Below are 17,187 nucleotides of genomic sequence, written 5' to 3' on the forward strand. Positions count from 1 at the left end.
TAAAGCCCACATATAGTTATGGGCTAAATTGTGTCTCCCTCTCCCCCAAATTCATATGTTGAAGCCTTAACCCTCGGTACTCTGGAACATGACTATTTGGAGGTAGGGCCTTCAAAGAGGTGATTAAGTTGAAATGAGGCCTTTAGGGTTGACCCTAACCTAACTTTATAAGGACATCCAACTGATGTCCAACTGATGAGCCAAGGAGAGAGGTTTTCAGAAGAAACCAGCCCTGCTGACACCTTGATCCTGGACTTCCAGGCTCCAGAACTGTGAGAAAATAAATTTATATTGTTTAAGCCAACTATTTGGTGATACTTTGTTATGGGAGCCTGAGCAAACTACTATGTATATGATCTAGCCAGATGTGTACATGCATTTTAAAATGCACTCATGTTTTCCCTGTTGTAAAAAATCTGTACTTCATCCTACATAAATCAGGAGCCATGGAGAGTTTTTGAGCTGAGGAGAGTCAAGATCAGATCAGTGTTCTAGAAGGAGAATTCTGAAGTCAACCAGGGGGATGAATTGGAAAGGTGGAGAGAATAAGGACAGGAAATCTAATGAGGAGGCTGCTACCCTCAAGTGGAGGCACCAATCCCCTGCTCAAAGACCCAGAAACATCTAGAGGGTAGTGCTGAGGGCAGGGGTGCATAAGTAAGTTTACCATGGGGAAATGCATTTTGCACAATTTTACCCATAGGTCTGAGTTTTAAACTTCCATCACGAGCTAGACTAGCCTTGGTAACAGAGCAGTTGTGGGAAACTGACCTTGTGCTTGACCAGGAGATCCCCAGATGTCAGATGCCAGTCTCTCATAGACAGCTCTGCACTTCTTTTTCAAATATTTGCTGTTCTTTCCTTGGTGACTGAGATATCTGCCTGCTATCTAGGAAAAATTATTTCCTTAATGGGTAGTTAAGAGATTTTATAAATTCACCACATGGTAAAAAAAAAAAAAAGTAGTTTGGGACTTAAAATCAAGACATCAGGGTTCAAACTCTGGGTGTATTATAAACTAGTGATTTGATACTAGTTAGAGCTTTTTCCTTCTCTGGACATTAATTTGCTGATCTGAAAAATGAAGAGAGGAAGAAAACAAATAGTTATTCAGCTTTCTTATGTCCAAGGGCCATATACTGGTAATGTTACTAATTAAAGAGCATTTATCCTACTTAATACCTAGAATAACTCTGAAATATTACTATCCCTTCTGACTGATGAAAAAACTAAGGTTTGTCAAGGATCCAGGATTCAAACTCAGATCTAAAGTTCCAAAGCCCATGATTTCTGAGGTTCCTCCCAACTCCAAAATGCTGTAATTCATGTGCAGTGCTTGGAACACAGGCTGAATAAACACTAATGTCTAATCAAGCCACAATAGTAAAAACAATAGACTCTCCAGTGATTACTAAGTGGCTTCGGAAGAACTACTCGTCCAGCAGAGAAATGCGATTTCTCACCAGAGGAGAATGTAACAGGCAAACGGAAACCAACAATAAATCAGCAATTTTTAAACAGCAGATGGCAATTTTTTTTTGTTTTGAGATTGTAGAAGTCTATGGTCTGGAATTTGACTCAAACTTTGGGGCAAGTGCTCCAGGCATTGTGAAAATAAATGCTCCAAATTGTGTTAGACCCAGGTTAAGGGGCATCTTTTGATGCTGCTGTGAAAAGGCTCTTCTCTAATACTAATAAGAAACAGAATTAATCCACATTCCCTAATTCCAGGTCTAATGTTTTTCATTGTCCTCAAGTAGCTTATACTCTGGTTGAGGAAATATATAACTCATATCTGTCCATATTCATTCATTCACTCAACAAGATCTTATTGAGCACTGTATATGTCAGCACAGAGCTGTGTGTAGGGACCTAAAAACAAGGTCCTCTGCTTTGCAGGAATTTATGGTTTTGATGGGGGAGACAAAGAAGGCCACAAGCCACTGAGGGGAGCCTGGGGAATTAATGGATACACAGAAGTGAGACATCCTACTCAGACTGCAGAGGGTGGTGGTCAGGAAAGAATTCCTGGAAGAAGTGTTGTTGGAGCAATGTCTTGAAAGATGGGCAGGAGGTAACTGGGAGAAACCATGAGCAAAGGCACAGAGAAATGCTCCTGCGTAGGCATGGAGACACAAATGAACAAGGGCAAGTCATTTGAAATGCAAGATGGGAAAATGTAAGTGCTATTGTGTGGTTCTTACACAAGCAAATTAGGGGTTCAGAGAAAGGAGACATTATTAAGGACCGCAATGATACTATCTTATATTTTTATAGCACTTTACAGTCTGACAAAACACTTTCTCATACCTTATCTCATGGTTTAACCATTTCATAGATAAGGCAAATGAAGGTCGAGAGGCTAAATGGCTTGGCCACAGCCTTACAGGAAGTTAGTGGCAGAGGCGAAGCTGAAGCTCAGGGCCTTTTCTTCCCAATTCAGAGTTGGGTGCAGTGTCAGAGGGCCCTTTGCCAAGACCAGCTGTGTTTCCTTACCTCTCACTCTGTGCTCATAGGAGCAGCACAAGGGGCCTTCTGGGGACAGAGTGGCTCAGGTTTGTCAGTCCTACCAGAAAGGAAGGAGCTGGAAGAGTCAGAACCCATAACAAAACCACAGTATCCTAAACACACCTCCCAGGCCAGTGCAAAGAGTTCTGGCCTCTGCTGAAGTGCTTATCTTCTAATCCATTCTGTCTCTAATTAAAGGGTGATTAAAGTCTCTGTCCCCCAGTTTCTTCATGGAGACAATAGCAATAACACCACTGCCACCAACGTTTTGTTCTCCCTGCCTCTCAGGCATGACATATCATAACTCCTGGGAGCTCCATCCAGGGATGGCCACAGGTGCTCATTTCAGGCTATCACCTCAGGGCTGATGTGATATAAAAGTGAAAGAAAGATTTTTAAAATGCAAGGTGTTCACAAATGCAAGATAGCACGGTTATCTGTTTGGGATGCACTGTGCTTAGGACCTGGGGAAGCAAAGAAGGGAAAGGTTTCCAGTAGTTCTTCTACCTCATACCTCACCTTTATTGCTGTAGCAGATGCTGTGTATATCCACTATATCCCTTGGTCTTAACCACTTCCATGGTCTCTGGCCTGAATGTCAACTGCCAACACCTGGGTCTCTTTGCCAAAGGGCGTTCTCTGCATGCCAGTGACCACTGTGCCCTCACCTGCTGCAGGCTGGAAGTACCAAGGGGTTAATGCTCCCTGGGAGTGGCTTTCAGCCATTGTCTTATGGGACTTGGTGGATAAATACATCAGCCCCTTCCTCTTTTGTGGGGTAACCGCACTGGCTCTTGGAGTTCTCCAACAGAATTAAGCTCTGGTTGCCCACACTGGGGACTTGCTTGATAACACAATTTTTATTGGTATCTGATTCTTTCCTATCTCACTTCTCCACTCCCCTACTAGGATTTCTGGGAATCACCTCCCAGATAGACAACTTGTACTTTATTCCTTGTCTCATGGTTTGCTTTTGGGGAAACCCAAACTGGAATAGTCCCTCCCTGTCCAGTGAGTTCTTTGCTGATTTGGATACTGTGGAAGGGGCTGGACAGAAAAAACGGGAGAGATTCAGAAATGTAATTAATTAATCTCTGAAATGTAATTTCTAAATGTAATTTATTCATTCATTCATACATTCTTCACTCAGCAAATACTTTTTTAGCATCTGTTTCAAGCCAAATACTGTACTTGGTGCTGGCTAGAAATTCCATCTTCTGGGGCTCTGAGGAACCATCCATCACTTAAATCCTAGCTCACGTACTCTAGCCAGTACCACTTGGACTGGAGGTGGGAGTGTTATTAGAGGAGGCTTCATGTAAAAGAGGTGAGGCCTCGAAAAGGGGAGAAGACAGAGTTGGGTGAGGGGAATGGAAAACGTGAATAAAGGCCAATGGGGGGATGAAATTCACAGTGAAAGGAGCAAAGACTTAATGTGGCACATGTATAATGATCTGGGTGAACCCCGAAGTCTTGAAGGGATCAACTGTCAGAGCTGAAAAGGGCCACAGAGGCCACAGGCAAATCCCCTTCATTTTACTTCTGAGGAAACTGAGAACCAATGAAAAGACACAATGAATTTCCTTGACCCTTTGTGCTGCAAGTGCTCTTTCTCTTAAGGGAACTAAAGCTAGATCAATGTTGGGCCGACCCCGTGGCGCACTCGGGAGAGTGCAGCGCTGGGAGCGCAGCAGTGCTCCCGCTGCAGGTTCGGATCCTATATAAGGATGGCCGGTGCACTCACTGGCTGAGCAAGGTGCGGCCGGTCACAAAAAGACAAAAAAAAAAAAAAAAAAGCTAGATCAATGTTTCTTGAAGTTCTTTTCATTATTGCACCCTGCCTCTCCTAGGAACCTTTTAAGACATTTTTCCTAATCATCCTCTCCAATGAAATCTTAATACCACAGTTAAATTAATCTCTGTTAGGTACTATAGATCTGTTTGTGTGCTGTATTCACAGAGCAAATAAGATGTTTTTCCATCCCCCAAGAACCAATGTTTGCCCCATTGTGGGCAATATTGCCTTTGTTGAGAATGAATGAACTAAAGAGACCAAAATGTGGCCAGGTTACAGAGGCCTTAAAATTCAGACAAAGAAATAGGACTTGGTGTAGTAAGAAATAGGGAGCCACAGTAGGTTCTTGAGCAGGAGGATATGGTGAAGAAAGAGATGAAGAGCCCACCCCACATAATAACACTATGTGCCAGCTACTCTGCTAGCACTGTAGATATCCCTAACAACAAGGCAAACATTTCCCCCTGTGCACTTCCAGGCTAAGGAGAAACAAACAATGCTAAATAAATGCACAAATAATTATTTATTAGAGTTACAATAAATGCTATAGCCAGCTTATTTTTATTTGTTTTGTTTAACCAACATTTATATAGTACTTGTTATGTTCCAGATGCCATGCTAAGAACTATGTGATTATTAGCTCATCTAATCCTATAAGGTAAGGGTAGTTGTCCCCATTTTACAGATGGGGAAACTGAGGCACAGAAACTGTCTCACCAACAGGCACATGGCTAGTAATGGGGGAGTTGGGATTCAAACCCAGGCAGACTGGCTTCAGAGTGTTTGTTCTAAACCATCGTACTCATACCATGACTTGAAAAATAGAACGTATTTGTGCAAGGTGTAATCTTTATTCAGTCTGCACCCAATGCTGGGTACTCATATAGATTCATGTACCTCTTAAAATAACTCTCAGGGAGCCAAGGGCTGCAAGTTAAAAACTGGTGGACTACAGGATTTTTAATATGTGTTTGACTCTAAAGTTCATAACCTCAGTAGAATTTTTTTTTAAGGGAGTGGGAGTAAAGGCTCTCTCAACTTCAGTTCATAACCAGAACAAACCATCTGACTCCCTTCTCAAGAGTAAGCAGAAGAGGCACAGCCCCTGTGCTACATGCAGAAGAAATGTAGCACATGGGCTATAACTAAGTTACATATTATGATTTTCCAGTGAAAGACACACATGCCTTTGGAATTGAACCTGGAGAAGCAATGAAACCAAAAACATGTACTCATGCTTTACTATTCAGGAACCTCTGAACTTTTTCCTCTCTACCTTTCTGACTCTTACCAATGACTTAGATTTTTTCAAAGAATAATTTTAGCTTACAGAGGATTCATAAACCCATCATCTGTAATTTCTACCTTTAATTAAAAAACCTGTTTTCTCTGATCCTGCCTGTTTGGTCTTATCCTACTGCTCTAGAAGGGAGCCCAGTATACCAGTTTGATGGACTAAACCCAGAAGGAATCCCTCTGTAAATCTATCTTGTTGCTGTCTTGTCTGTGTACTCATCAAACACCTACTGTACGCCAGGCACTATGCTGGATGCTGGAAATACAGAATCCACAAGACACATTTCCTGCTCTTTAGGGACTACAGATGAATAGGGGAGATGGATATGTACATAAATCACTGCAATGCAGGGGGCAGATTAATACATATACTACATGCTCTGTGATACTTTTAGCCTGTAGATTTTTGCACATGCTGCTCCCAAAGCCAGGAATGTATTTCCATGGCTCTTTAGCAGGCTGGTTCCCATGGGGCAGGGCATAGCATAGGAGCCTCTAACCTAGTACAGGGACATCAGAGAAGGCTTCCTAGAGGAGAAATATGTAAACTGAGACTTGCAGGATTAGCATTCAGTTTGGATGTCACTGCCTCTGGTTAGTCTTCCTGACTTCATTGACTAAGTGGGATGTGCCTCCTTTGTGCTCCCTAGCCCCCTATCCAAACCCTTGTCCTGGCAAAAGTAAATATCTGTGACTACTGAATAAATAGCACTCATCAATATGTTGGAATTTTCTATTACTACTTACCTCCTCCACAAGACTGTGAGCTCTCTGAGGGAAAGGAGTGTAGCGTTCATCTTTTTATCTCCATCAATGAGCTGAGTGTCCTGCCGTGATAAGCTCTTGCTAAGTATTTGCAGATTGAAAGATAGGCTGGCCAGTTAGAAGGTGATGTTATAACACCAAGATCAAGAGTTCTGATCTCCTTACCAGCCAGTGGCCAAAAAAAAAAAAAAAAAAAAAGATGAAGGATGGGTGGGTGGGTGGGTGAGCATTTGGGAGAATGGGATCACAGAGGACAGAGTAAACAACAGTGCCCAAATTGGAGGTACATGGACAAGCAGGATTGGAGGATTAGTGAAAATTCACAGAAGCAATGACTTTGAGTTGAGCTTTAAAGAATAATCTAGTGCAGCTTTTCAAACTGTAGTGTATTTACCAATCACCTGGGGATCTTGTTAAAATGCGGGATTTCCAGGCGTGAAGTGGGGTACCACATTCTGCATTTCTAATAAGCTCTCCGGAGATACTGCTGGCCCTCAGACCAAGGCTGTTTGGGGAGGATGGGTGTGGGGATAGGGAAGAAGAATAGAAGGGAAAGATGATCCAAACAGATGGATCTGTTGTGAGCTGTGCTGGCCCAGCCATGGTGCATGCAGGGACCTCAGTGGTGTGGGCTAGGAAGATGGAGGGAGAGAGGATGGCATGGAAATGGTAGATGCACAGGACAATGTCTGCGAGGGTAGGGGCAACTCAGGCTTTCGTGGAAAGTCAAGGAGGTCTGAAGCAATGGCACCAGAAGCTGAGATAGGTAAAGATAGGGAAGAAAATAATGCTTCTTGAATATCTACATATCTCTATCTATATGTACATCTATCACACTTCATTTTGTCCTCACAACAGCCCTGAGGTATGAAAAAATAGAGATTCAGAACGCTTAGATAACTTGCCCAAGTCTCAAAACTAATGACAGAGTTGAGATCCCAGCAAGGGCTAAGTAGGGTGTCAGGACCTGAATAAGTAGATGTAGGTTCAGAGAAGAGCTCTCAGCACGTGGGGAAGTTCAGGTAAAAATGAGAAATTTGGAGCCCTCATGCAGTTGCAGAGGCTGAGTCAGTAGACTAGGATTCTGGAAGGCTGGAATCTGAGGGTGGGCTGGGGCGGGGCATTGGTCTCCTGGAAGATTCAGGGAGCAACTCAATCCCAGACTCCAAGACTCTAGCAAAGCTAGGGCTGAAGTTAGAGGGGCCATCCCTGTCAAGATGGCTAGAGGACTCCATGGCAAAACCCACAGAAGAATTTTTGATGAAACGTGGAAGGGCTGTGATGGCCAGAAGAGAAGGCAGAGAAATATTTTATTAACTTGGTAAATACAAGGATGGGAGAATCTGGAAGTGAAGAAAGGGCCTTATTTACATTTTAACAGATTTTCTGTCTCCTAAAACCACAACCTCCTTAAAGACATATACAGGTTTTTTTTGAGCTGCTCAATGCAAAGACTCTCCCCACCTTCGTCCATTCATTTAACGTTAGACTGACTACCTGTTTAATCTCCAAGGACTGCAACTTTAACTAAGAAACATCTAAAATAAAACATATTTGTTTTAGAAATGGAATTGATTCACTTCATTTGTAATTAGACATGTTATTCCAACCCACTACTTTATGACTCATTTAGTTCCTTTATCAGGAAAATTAAAGACAAAAATCTATATCTTAAAAACAACTCTGTACAAACTAGGAATTAGTGGGAACTTCCTGATATGGATTGAATTGTGCCCCCCGAGTGTTATGTATCAGGAGCTTGATCGCCACTGTGACTGTTAAGAGTGTGGGAAATCCTATTGTGGTAATTGAAAGATGGAGCCTTGAAGAGGTGATTAAGTTGATGGTTTAATGGTGGTTAAGGTCATGGTTCTGAGGGCTTTAAAAGGAGAGCGCAGGAGGAGCTCTCTCTCTGCTCCGCCATTCTGCCACGTGAGACTCTGGGTCACTGTTGTCACTAACAAGGCTCTCACCAGCTGTGTTCCTTGGACTTTGGACTTCCCAGCCTCTGAAATTGTAAAAAATAAATTTCATTTTCTTATAAATCACTCAGTTCTAGGTATTTCTGTTATAAGCAACAGAAATACACTAATACACTACCTCAGTGAGCATGAAAAACAACAAAACAAAAAACTGTATTCTGTTAAAAGTCAAAATGACATGGTGACCCATGCACATGGGTTTCCCGGGTAGGAGAGAGAACAATAAAGAGACCAGGATAGGGGAAGGATCATCCGTGTGGATAAAGAAATCACAGGAATTATGATGGATGTAGTGTCTGGGACAGTCATATCAATCCAGGAGCTAAATTGGAGAACCAAGTGTTGGAAGATGACTACAACCAGGAGATCATTGGGCAGTATGGTCTGGTGATAGGAGATTCACTGATGAGACTTTTCCTTGAAAAGTCCTTTAATTCTTTTCACTAAGAGGTCTAAAATAGGGGCCTCATGACAGAAACAATTAGGATGGTTATATTAATTTGATTTAGCAGGTGAGCAGTGCTTACTGTAAATCACTTTTCTGAGTACTTTTACAAGTACTGAGCAATTTAATCCTGTGAGGTAGGCATTGTTACTATTCCCATTCTACAGATGAGGAAATTTAGGAACAGACAGCTTAAGTCAGTCAGTGCAAGAACCTTTAGAAACATACAGTTCAACTGGGACACACCAAGGCCAAAATAGGTAAAAATATTTGTGCAAAGCCAAAGAGAAGCAGGAAGGAACGAGAACTCTTGTTTCCCTAGTCTTTGCTTACTGTTTTTAAACTAACATCTTGCCCCTTGCTCCAATGTAAGATTTTAGAAACAAGACGGTCATTTCTTTGATATATTCTTCAATCCTTGTGCCTCTGCTATACTGTGCATGTCTCACTTGTGCACTTACCCCACCATCTTGGATATTTTTGTTACTGTCTTCCCTGCTAGACTGGGAGCTGCTTGCAGGCAGCGACAGTGTGTCCTTCTACTTTCTGTATGGGCAGCAGCTGAGCACAGTAAGTGGGATCTACTAAGTGCTCCATAATGTTCATTGAATAATGTTTATTGAATAATAAATTAAATCTCTGGTTCTTTCCTGATTGTTGGTGCCTTATTGCCTTGGATTCATCTTTCTAACATTGAGGAAGCCTGGCCTGGAAGCATCAGGATGACACCTGCCTTACCCGATGGCTCTCTGGGCCATCAATGTTTCATAACTGCAGGCGGTGTTGCTTGTTCTGGGCTAGGCACTATGCCAGGGAGATGTCTGGCTGAGTGATCGTCTGCAGAATAGCCTTGATCTTCTTTTTTCAAATTGTTTTAGTTCCTGTAGATCTTGTTTTCTTCATATAAGCACCAGGGATTTCATATACTCTTCTTTGTCTCTGCTTCTCAGGCTGTATGTAGTATTCTTGAGTGTTTAAGCTGCATATATGGTGTAAGAACTTAAGGTAATAGTAATTTTTATTTCATTAAATTAATAATTTATTAAACATTTCTTGTGTTAGGTACCTTACATCCATTATCCTTTTAATTCTCAAAACATCCTTGTGAGAAAGATGTTATTCCCATTTTACAGATGCTGAACATGGAGGCTCAAAGAGGCTAAATGATTGACCTGAGGTTTTGCAGCAAGATTCTTACTCAGGTATGTATGTGGCCAAAGATTACGCTCTTTCCACTATAACACACTGCCTCTAGAGGCAAAAAGTTAAAAAAAAAAAAAAAGCCCATTTTATAAAAAACAGCATGTGGGAGACATGCCTGGTTATGTGCTGGTATTTTATTTTTACGAAGTCTTAGAGATTGAGTGACAGCAAACTCTGGGTAAGTTGTCAGTGTTGGGTAGGGTGGGGCAAGGCTGCCAATAAAGCTACTGGTGAGCCAGACTGCTTTAGCCAACCTTGAAAGCATCCAGAATGAAGAGGTGAGAGTCCTGCTCTATTCTCTACGGAAACTTCCACATCTAGAAGAGTTTATTCATTCATCTATTCATTCATTCAGCAAATGTGTCAAGTGCCTGCTTTATGGCAGGGGAAACACTAAGAATTTGGTGAACAAGACAGATACATTCTCTGTCATCATGGAGTTTACATTGGGTAGTTATTGTTTTCAGTTCTGGCCACAACAATTAAGTTGTGATGTTGACAAATTGGAGAGTGTATTGAGAAGTAGAACCACGGTGGTGAAAACACAGAAAGGAATAGTTAAAGGAACTAAGAATAGATAACAGAGAAGATCTAGAGGTTAGAGAAATTTGGCACTTAAAGGTATAAACATGACCAATGCTTATGTTAGCTGTTTTCTGGACAACCAGCATAAAAAAATAATTTCCTCATAATTAACAATGGACTGCCTCTAAAATTAGTGAGCTCCTCCTTACTGGAGGTATCCAAACACAGACTGTGATCACTTTTCAGTGACATCATAAAGAGAGCCAGTGTACTTGTGACAAAAAGCATGGAATCTGGAGGTTGATTGCCTGATCACCATAACTTACTACTTGTGTGACTTTGGGCAAGTTACTTACTGTTTCTTCACCTGTAAGCTGAGAAAATGAAGCCCCTTCTTCCTAGGAATGTTATGGGTATTGCATGAAATGACAGTGCACATAGCTGACAGATAGGCTTCAGAAAATGGCATCAAGTATTATTAGTGTATTGGTAGAGGTGGGGATAGACAGCCATTAAGTTCCTTCGAAGCACATGATTCTGTGCTTCTACATTTAACCTCTTTGCTCCCAAGTGACATTTTACAAAAATGGTTTCTGAATGTTCATGATTTCTATCCAAGTGCCCTGGTTAGGGGTGGGTGGAAAAGAGGTAAAGAAGAGGAGCCTCCTCTGATTGGCTCTCAAGTCCCCCAAAGTTGTTGATGTTTTGGGGGTTAGGAGGTAAAAGAGAGAAATGTCCGATTCTTCTGGAGGATGTAACTTTCCTTGCTGAACCAACAGTTCTTCACGTTTGTTTTGCCCTGACTTCCTTTTGCACTTAATCTTATAAGGGCCATGCATGGCACTTTTCTAGGGTGTTTGCATTTTAGGGAGAAACAACTTCGAACTTGAATGCAAAAGAAAGAAAAAAAGAAAAGATTCTTAATAGCATGCCCCAATGAATACACTCCTGTTATGGACAGCAAGGGCCCCAAGATCTTCCCGAATAAATAGTCTCTGCCAGAGGGAAATGTGATCTGATTTTTCCTCTTCCTCTGCCATGGAAAAATTCCACTCCCACCACTAGCAAATCCTTTGGCTAAGAGCCAGGAGGCAATCAAGCTGCCTTTTTCTGCTTTTCTCCTTCCCTAGAACACAGAGGTCCGATGGGCCATTCCAGTGCTGGGCTTCCACAGCCCTTACTGCTGTCACTGAGCAGGCTGGTCAATTTAAGAAAAGATTTATGCAGCCCAGTCAGAGAGTCTTAGCCTCCTATATTTCACTTTTTTTTCCCTCCAGATATACTATTCTAACAAGTGAACCAGAAGAAGCCTTAGGAAGAGACAAAGGGATCCTGCTTGATAGAATGATTTTTAGACTTAAAGCACCAATTGAGGGCTTTTATCTCCAAAATATATATGTGTGTGTGTGTATGTGTGTGTATTTTTTAAATTTAGGTTTTCCTTTTGTAGTATAAAAGCAATGCCAGTTTGAGAAAACAAACCAAATAATACCATTGTGTAAACAGTTAATAATATCCTCTTCTGCCTAATTCTCAACCCCCCCACTATGTCCTTATAATGAATGTGAATTTTTGGTATATATCTTTTCACACCTATGTGTACCTATGTGTTCGTGTGTGTGTATATATATATTTATATGTAGAGTATACAAACACACACACGAAGGGTTTTCAAAAAGTTCATGGAAAGATTCATATTATCTTTTAATTCCATTTTCCACAAACTTTTTGAAGTACCCTTGTGTGTGCATATGCACATACACAAATACACTTGTATTCACATATTTAGAGATTTTTGTCATAATCTTTTAAAATAGGAACATATAAACTCAATAAAAATAACTTGCTTTTTTCACCTGTATCTCATTCAAACTCCAGGTGAATACATGTAGATTTAATGTATTATTTTTAATATTTGCATAATATCTATAGTTTGGATACACCATATTTTATTTGTATATTCTTCTATAATAAATATCCAAATTATTTATAGTGTTTTGTCTTTTGCCACTTCGAATAATATTGCATAAAAAATTCATGTGTCTATGCTTTTATTTATTCATACTTTTAGTTTAGTGGAAGAGATTTCCAAAACTATAATTTCTGGGTTCACCTGAGGATTTTAGCTATTACCAGAGGGAAAGACTCAGTGGCTTAGCAAAACACATAGCCCTTTAGAGACAGCTTTTTCCTCTTTGTTGAGAAAGAGGCATGGAAAAATAATGTCCCTTCTATAATGTCCCTTTCTCTTCCTTCCCCACACCATTATTCTCCTGCAGTAGAATGGGCAGGGATAATATATCCTTTGTAATTCAGCAAAGAATAAATTACCAGTTTGCTGGGTTATTAGAGGATACAAGAGAAGGCCAAATTAAACAACTACATATTCCTCCAGTAAGTATTTTGTTGCTTTTCTTTCCCCCCTCATGAAAAGGTAGATAATAAAGAAAAGTAGGCAGAAAAAAAAAAAAAAGAGAGAGAGAGAGAAAGAAAAAAGAAAAAAAAAATGATTGCACATTTCTAGACTTTAATAAGCAAATAACTAAATGATGGCAACTGCAAAATCATTGGCATATCCCTCATTTAGGGTCTGAATATATCTTTCTCTGTTTGCAGACCAGAGGAGAGAGGGAGCCAGACGAATCAGATGAGATCACAATAAAAGTGCTCTACCCATGTTTAAGAATTAACTTTTCCTGCCCCAGGGACTCATAAAAGCTTAAGGTTGGAAGGAGCCTTAGGTCTTCTGGTCTGTTCTCCCCATTGTGTTTGGTCCCATCTTGCTCCTAGTTTCTGCATTCCTCCTTACCACAGCTGTGTTGGGTTATTTCTTTCCTTGCTCCCTTCCTTCGGAAGAACATTTATTCAATGCTTCCTATGGACTAGACACCAAGCTAGGCTCTTGTGACAAAGAGGAAAGACACAGACCCTGGCCTCAAGGAGCTTACAAACAAAGGGAAATTAAAAATAAGTAGACTTAAATTTATAAGGAAATGATCATATGTTCCTTGCTATGATGTTTGAGTTTTATCGTAGAGAAAATAGGGAGATTTTAAGTATAAAAGTGACAAGATCAAATACATATTTCATAAAGGTCATTCAAAGATGTAGAAGATAATGTCAGGTGTAAGAGTCTGGAGTCAGGCAGACCAGTTGGGAAGCTGGCAAGCTGGTAAGAAGTGGCAAGAAATGGTGGGGGAGGATCAGCATGTGATAGTGGCATTGGGCATGGCAGACTAGATAGTAGATAGAATAAACCGGTCCTTAGGCACTTACCCACGCAAATTAAAAAAAAAAAAAAAAGAATAAACTGGTCGTGTGATTCTTCAAACATGGAGGGAAAAGAAGTGGGAGGAATCTTGGAGATGCTCAGGTTTCCAGCTTTTTTTTTTTTTTTTTTTTAAATATGGAATGCTTCACGAATTTGCGTGTCATCCTTGCGCAGGGGCCATGCTAATCTTCTCTGTATCGTTCCAATTTTAGTATATGTGATGCCAAAGCGAGCACCTCAGGTTTCCAGCTTAGGCAACTAGGTGGTCCCACCAATTTAGATATGGCATACTATACAAGAAGCTGACTTAGGAGGTAAGATGGTCAGCTCAGTTCATCTTTAGACATATTGAGTTTAAAGTTCCTGGGATATAACCAAGCACAGGTATGCATAATGATTAGATATATGAGTTTGGATTTTAGAAAAATATGGGGTAGAAATGTAAACCTTGGTTTCATCCATATGTGAGTGGTAGTTGAAGCCAAAACCATGGCTGAGATCACTCAACAAGAGAATGTAGAGTGATAGAAAAGCAGGCCAGAGGCAAAGTCATAGAAAAAATACTACCCATGTTTAAGAATTGGGGGGAGGATGAGAAGCTCAACAAGAGTAAGGTGGAATGACAGGGAAGTAGCAGAAAAACTAGAGAAGAATGGTATGATAAAAGCCAATAGAGAAAGGATTTTCAAGATGGAGTGGTTGGTAAACGTTGCAGAGAGTCAAATGAGGTTAATGTTAAGAAACGTCCTTTGGATTTAAAAAAGATGAGTCTATTTTCCCTTCTCATTGGCTCTTTGCCTCAAGATCTTTGCACTGACTGCCCCCCTCCTAAACTCCTCTCCCCCCTCCATATATTTACATGTCTTATATCCTAACTTTGGTGAGGTTTCTGCTCAAATGTCACCTTTGCAAAGAGACCTTCCTTGATCATTTTATACAAAATAACACTCTGGTCTCTCACCAGTTCCTTATCTAGATGAATTTCTCATCATGATACCTATCTCTACTTGACATTTTAAATATTTACTTATTAGTTAATTGTCTGTCACCCCTACTAGAATGGAAGGTCTGTAACAGCAGGGATTTTGTTTTATTTATGGCTGTATTCCCAATACCTGGCACAGAGTAGGCCTTCAATAAACATAGTTAAGGGAGTAAGTGACTGAATGGTCTTCTCAGTAAGAAGAATTTCAGTGACGTTGTTGGGACAGAAGTTAGATTGTAATAGGCCAAGGCATGAATGGCAGATAAGTAAAAGGAGACATCAAGTGAACATAATTCTTTCTAGAAGGGAAAGAGAAAGAGCTAGGGAAGGCAAGAGGGCTCAAGATGTGAGAAACCTGAGCTGGCATGTATAAACAGAATGAGAAAATAGTAGAGAAGGAGAGGTGGAAAATACAAAAGAGGAGATGATTGAGAGGATGGGATCTGAAATAGTGGTGGTCCAATTCACTTTGTATAAATAGAGGGACTTCTGTTAGCAAGAAGAGGAAGAATGACACAAGGCTGAATGTGATATAGCTAAGTTTGGGAGATGTGGGTCGTTCAGGACTTTTCTATTCAAGTGGCTATCACTTATTGAGCACTTATAATATGCCAGGCATTGTGTTGCCATCTTATTTAATTTAAACTACAACTATGCAAGATTACCATTTTGCCTTAAAGAAAACTGGGGCTGATGAGTTAGTTCATGAAGTCAGTAGGTAGGTTGCAGAGATGTGACTCAACAGAGGTGTGCAGTCTTCTGATTCAGACTATTTCACTTTCACTATGCCCTTTGGTAGACTTCTCCAAAATTGGCCACTACCACTCTAGAGTCCCATTCTTTATTTCTTTCTCACCTGGTGAGACATCTGTCTCTTATTCTGGAGATCCTTTACCCAGTTCTTATTGTGTCCCAGCTCTTGTTAGTCCTTGTGGACACTGTTTTGATGGCCAGACTACTTTCTTCCATCTGAATCTGCATTTGTGTCCATTCCCCCAGGGCTTGGTCATCCCCATTGATGGATCTGTATCTAGCTCCAGCTACCGACCCCTCACTACTTTAAGTAACCAGATTATTAAAAAGTAAACATGGGCCGGCCCCGTGGCTCACTCGGGTGAGTGCAGTGCTGGTAGCACCTAGGCCATGGGTACGGATCCTATATAGGGATGGCCAGTGCGCTCACTGGCTGAGCGTGGTGCAGACCACACCAAGCCAAGGATTGCGATTCCCTTACCGGTCCAAAAAAAAAAAAAAAGTAAACATAATGATAACTAGATGTTATGGTGTGTCTATTCTATGCACTAAACATTTGTTATTTCTAATCCTGACAACTCCAGATAGGATATACAGAGACAATGGTCTTCTAATGGGGATATGTGTATATAATCCTGTGAGTCTGGAAAACCTTCCATCTCATTCACCCCTTCTGCCATGTGAGGACGCAGCTAGAAGGAACCAGGAAACAGGCTCTCACAGACATCAACTCTGCTAGCACCTCAATTTTGGACTTCCCAGCCTCCAGAACTATGAGAAATAAACTTCTGTTGTTTATAAGTTACCTAGTCTATGGTATTTTGTTACAGCAGCCCCAAGAGAGTAAAACAAATAGTTTTAAGGAAATCAATTTTCAGATCCTGAACTTCTGTATGTGAGGGTCCTAAATTGAAGTGCCTAAGAAAGTGGCCTGCAGGAGGTGCATATCCTCTTTTTCACTTGCCTTTCACAGTCATCCCTCCACCTACTTGAAGGAAATAAAGACGTGCATCCCACCCATCTCAATCTTACTCTGGTAAACATTGCTCTGGGGTATAAAAATATCCGAAGAGGCAACTCAAAATATTGATGAAGGTGTTGAGATCTGAATGACTGTAATAACTGAGTATCAATGCCTTTTGCAAGTCAGATGGGTTCTAATATTTTGTTTTCAACAAAACTGAAGGAGACCCTAATCAGATTGACAGTCGATAGATCATTAAAATTATTTTTGATGACATAACTACATAATTCTTGATATGCAACTCAAAAGGAGTTCAAAGAACTGAGTGATATTGCCATAATAAAACTGTTTTCATTCCCATCTCCTTATATACATGAACAGTTTTCTCAGCTCTTAACATCCATGAAAACAAAAAATAGAAGTAAAATTGAAACGCAACCTTCTCTATTCTAGCAATCGTTAATACTAATCCATAAATTCATGAACTTGTTTAAAAAACAAAACAAAAACACAACCAGCTCATTCAAAGATGAATTTCCAATAAAATTTGCTTTTAATATGTAATAATTATTTGACAAAATTTTAATGTATATATTTTAATGAGCTATATGTAAAGGTGATCAACAAATGACTTTCATGAATAAAATAAATCATGGTAGAATACAATTTTGAGGGAGAAGTGAAAGAGAAATATG

The 17,187-nt window shown here is 40.5% G+C and overlaps 1 non-coding gene across 1 annotated transcript; it reads right to left on the reverse strand.

The window, feature by feature from the left end:
* Window positions 1-13,919: 13,919 nt before the first annotated feature.
* On the reverse strand, window positions 13,920-14,026 carry LOC134385295 (U6 spliceosomal RNA). The gene has a single exon (XR_010024288.1). It is a non-coding gene; the product is annotated as a U6 spliceosomal RNA (small nuclear RNA).
* Between the last annotated feature and the right edge of the window lie 3,161 nt (window positions 14,027-17,187).

This window comes from Cynocephalus volans, chromosome 8, assembly GCF_027409185.1.
Source record: "Cynocephalus volans isolate mCynVol1 chromosome 8, mCynVol1.pri, whole genome shotgun sequence".
NCBI classification, from domain to species: Eukaryota; Metazoa; Chordata; class Mammalia; order Dermoptera; family Cynocephalidae; genus Cynocephalus; species Cynocephalus volans.